Source organism: Epinephelus moara, chromosome 21, assembly GCF_006386435.1.
Source record: "Epinephelus moara isolate mb chromosome 21, YSFRI_EMoa_1.0, whole genome shotgun sequence".
In the NCBI taxonomy this organism is placed as follows: Eukaryota; Metazoa; Chordata; class Actinopteri; order Perciformes; family Serranidae; genus Epinephelus; species Epinephelus moara.
This window is the reverse complement of record NC_065526.1, coordinates 13,661,505-13,666,402: the sequence shown is the minus strand read 5'-3', so window position 1 is coordinate 13,666,402 and position 4,898 is coordinate 13,661,505.

Sequence of the window (4,898 nt, the reverse complement as noted above, 5' to 3'; positions counted from 1 at the left end):
GGGTTTTTTTTTTTGTTTTTTTTTAAAGTTTTATCAGGAAATTTCCTGCTTTCTTTATTACAGATTGAGTACAATCCTTAAAACCATTAACCCTTTAAAATAAGCAGTGATTACTAGTAGCTAATATGTGCCGTTTAACTCTTGACCCAGAGATAAGCAGCAGTGAATCATGAATAAAGTCATCAGGAAGTCAATTCAGACATATGTGTATCTAACTAATCATTTGATACTAGTTCATTTGTCAGTCTGTTCTCTATTATATTATCAGTATTTACTTTATCTTTGTTTATTCCGAGCTGGGGACTACTTTTTTACTTTTAGTTCATTCACAGTTAATTCCTGATTTGTTCCTTGGTATCTACGCAGGGTTGTGTGTGCCTTCACACTAAAATCATTACTGAGTGTCAATAGATATATGCTCTTTGGTAGCAAGTGGCCTTTCAGCCGGTTTAAGATGTTATTTCCCTGGAGCATAGCGGAGATAATGCTGTTGACAGGCTGTGATATGTGTGATGTTGAGGTTAGTTACTGGAAAAATGACATGAACAAACCAAGACATTTTGTGGCTGTCGTTAAACCGAGCAGTAGCCAATGTCAGACAGAGGAAGTGTCATGTGTCTGTTAAAGGGGACCATTTGTATTTTTTAACGTGGACTCAATTTCTCTATGTTTTTGTGCCTGAATTACAAATGGAGGCAACAATTTTTGACATTATTCCAGTACTGAGCGCTGCAGCTGGCAGCAGCAAAACAAACTGCAATGTCATGTTATTGGCCAATTGTGCAACATCAATTTCCATCCAATAAAAGTTTGTTTTTGCCACTGACCAGCTCAGATTATTATTATAAGTGTCTGACAACATAATGGAATTATCCCTAATGAAGCTCAGGGTAAATTCAATCTATATTAATTCACAGTTCTCTCTCTATCCCACTCCCACTGCTTCCTCCATTCAGCTGACCATGGGCTTTCTCTTTCTTAGTTAGCCAGTCAAACTTTGCCACGATCTCCTTCAGCCATTCATGTTGCTGCTGCCAAACTTTAAATCTGTTCTCCTCTCTGCTCCTGTCAGCTGTCATTTTAGGTGGAAGCTAGACAGGCTCATCAAAAGCCTGCTCCTCTTCACATCCAGATCATCAGCTCCCTCTTCATCTCCACCACCAATGTCTAGACCCTCCACCCTCCTGGAATATATGACATCACGATGGGGTCTAATCGCCAAAGACTTTTCATATTTCTCATACTCATGTGCACATGTAGATAAATATTCCACCAGTCTCTCCTGATTTAACTGTGACAGACCTTTATATTAAAGAATAAGATCCTTTTTGTTCAACCAGAAACAGCCCTGAAATCACTATTGCCGAACCCAATAGTCATTTCATAATCTTAAAACTTCCTTCAAAGTTGACAGGAACAAAAAAAAACTCACAGAAAATATCTTGGTTTGTCTTTCCATGGTTCCAGCAATCACTAACTCTGGTTTGGTTGGATGCTGCTGCTAAAGTCCCGGCAAAAACTAACTAAACATGACCACACTGAGAGGATTCATCTCAAAATCTTGCTGTATGTGGAAAAATCTCTCCCAAATATATCCCTGACATGCTTGTGTCATACGAACCTTCTAGGACCCCTGAGGACATCTGGAGTTAGAGCAAGAGTTAGAACAAAACATGGTGAAGCAGCGTCTTGTTGTCATGCAGGACAAACCTGGGATAACCCCCCAGATGATGTGAGACAAGCCCTGACTCAGACCACTTTTAAGTCAAAGCTAAAAACATTCCTTTGTTACACTGCCTACTCAACCCTGTATTTACGGCAAAATTAATTCTAAACTCAATTTTGAATCTATCTATCTATCTATCTATCTATCTATCTATCTATCTCTGTCTGTCTGTCTAGCATCCTCTCCATAATGTTGTCAGGCACTTAGAAAAACAATCTGAGCCTGTCAGTGTTAAAAACAAGCACTTTTAGTGGAAGTAAATTGACAGTGCACAAATGCCCATTAACATTACATTACAGCCTGTTTCGCTTGCTGCTGGCCGCTCTCTCTCAGTACTGGACCAAAAAAATTGTTGTTCCCATTAGTCACTTAGACACAAAAATGTAGGAAAACAGCGTCTAAAAATAGGGTCCTTCTGTTGTCACTGTGTCACTGTATTACCATACACACACACTTTAGGCATAGAAGTTTATCGTGAAAGAACTCCACAAACCAAGGGCAAGCTCACACACCTCACCTTGCTTTCCACACTGCTACTCTTATCAGCGATAAGGCTGATTCCTGTTTCTGACCTTCTGCAGGCAGAACCATAAATCACTGGTGATCATCCAGCTGGCTGCTGCTCTTACCTGGAACTGGAGCAGCTCAAAGTGGACGGGAAAAAACAACAGCACAGAAACAAAAATAGAGTCAAGAGGCGGTTGGAGACGGTCGCATTGATGTAGAGATTCCCTGACTTTCAAGAGGGAGATTTTTACAAGATAGAGTAATTTTATCAAGGCATTTGCCAAACATGTGACTGACCAGAAAAGGTTTTGAAACCCTGATTCAATTATCCTGCTCATGTGGTATGGTATATTTCAAATGTACCTCATTTTCCTTATCTGTTAATTAAGAATCTAATGTAAAAGATCAAGCGTAAACTTCTGTTTTTTTGTTCAGTTGCTGTTGAGTTTTTCAAATGTATTTTTTGGCGCTTTGAGTACCACGAGCCGAGTCCCATCCAGCGCTATTATATTAGAGAGAAGGCAGACTTCTCTATGGCCGATATCTCCAACACTCTGCAACTCACACCAAAACAATCCAGTCTGTTGAATAGCACCACAGGTGAGAAAAAAAATTACTTTTGATTTTAATGTGAGATGTCCCTTTAAGCAGATAACAGACCTGCAGAGCAGCCACATTCCTCCCCTGCCCTTTCTCCCGTTCTGCATTCCCCTCTTCCACCATTATTTGTGCCTTTTATACTGTATGTGGGCAGTTTCTTTCTCCCTCTCCCTTTCTGTCTGCCCTCCTTCTCAATGTGCAGACAAAGCCGGCGTTGTCTGCTGAAATGCTGTGTTGCGGGGACAGGCTTTGGGTCAGCGTCTCATGGAATGCCTTGAAAACCATCTAGTGAGGGAGTGTGTTAATGTGCTGGTCTGTGCCCAGTCCAGTCTCTGCGTCCTTCTGGTCTCTGTGACTCATCTAATGAGTCATTACAGAAGACACAGGCCCTGTGGTGATGGCATGTAATGATTTGAGGTAGAATGCAGGGGATTGTAGTTCTAAATTCTGATTAATTTCTAGTTTTGGGCTGTGGTCTGTAAGAGCCAGCTACTGTACTGCAAAAAACACTGCTGCATATCTCTATTTATTCTGTGGTCCAAAATCATGTCTTTATCTCAGTCTTTGTTTCTATTTGTCCCTCCCACTCTAGGTCATAGCATTGCTATTGTTGTCTGAAAGGATCAACCAAAACCAGTAGGGAATATTGGGATTTCTGTCAAAACTACTGTACTGACTAACTGTGCCAGCATGATGCTCCCTCCTCTCTCTCCCAGCCTATTGTCGCTGCTTCTGCTTGTAAACTGCAAGGATGTCAGTAAACACAATTTACTGTGAGAGCATGGTGCAAGTGTGCAGATTGCACTCTCATGTCACAGGGTATGTTGCCAATATTTTTTCCCCTCTTGTGGGACTTAGCATATGTTTTGTTTATGCCTGTTTCCAAGGGAGTTTAAAGGTTCAGTATGTAGGATTTATTGGCATATGGCTCAGGATTGCAGAACTGAATCTTTTCCCATGTGCCAAGCGTGAACCCCAGTTTAGGAATCCTTCATTGTTCCAGAGATTGGATTCATGATTATCTGCATCTCTCTTCCTCTCTTCCTCTCCAAACCAAATCAACCAGGGGGATTTGAACCGGTAAAAACACTGAATAAAGCAGTTTCAAGTTACAAATTAGTGTTTTTCTGAGGAGACCTGGTGATTTTAACTGGTAAAAACACTGAATAACGCAGTGTCAAGTTAAAAATCAATGTTTTTCCAATGGTGTTAGGTTCGCCGCAAAGGGGCTGCATGCCCAGCACCTGCTCATGTGTACTCACCTTTCTTCACTGGCAACTTTTGATCCAGATGTCCAGGAGGTTTTTACCAGTAGCCGAATTATCAGCAGAGGTCTCTCATATTCAAAACCAGCAGATCTGGTGATTTAAACTAGTAAAACCACAGAATAAAGCAGTGTCATGTTCAAAATCAGTGTTTTTCCAGTGCTGTTCAGCTCTTTGTGGAGGGGCTTCTAACCATGGTGACCGATGTTAAAATGCGAAAACGCGAAAAGGCAAATGGTTGTCTAGAGACAGTGTTTTGTTTGTCCATTCTGGGCTACTGTAGAAACATTGCGGTGCAACTAGGCAGGTTACATAGGCAAGGACCTGCTCTCTATGTAGATATAAATGGCTCATTCTCAGGTAAGAAAACATTTTCAGGTGATTATACACTAAAATAAACGTATTAACTATATCATCTTCCATTTCTGCCAATATACCCCCCTAAATCCTCCACAGTGGACCTTTAATTTAAGTCTTGATTATACTATTATATGTACAGAACTACTATCAGTATTTGCCAGCTGTAGCCTGAAGCCCCATTTTATTGCTTCAAATGTGTTTTGACAAAGCCTCAGGCATCACTGACCCAGATGGGTTACACTATTGATCTGCTGCAAACTAACAACAGACAAACAAGGCACTGATCTTTTCCACCTACAGCATACTTGACAATTTAAGTTTAGATCTCCAAGCCATTTGAGGTGTGGTACAGTGCGTGTGTATGCCAGCAAAGGCCAGTGGGAGGGGCAGCTGCAAGCAAAGTGCACAACATTCACCCCCTCCAGCAGTCACTCAGTCGC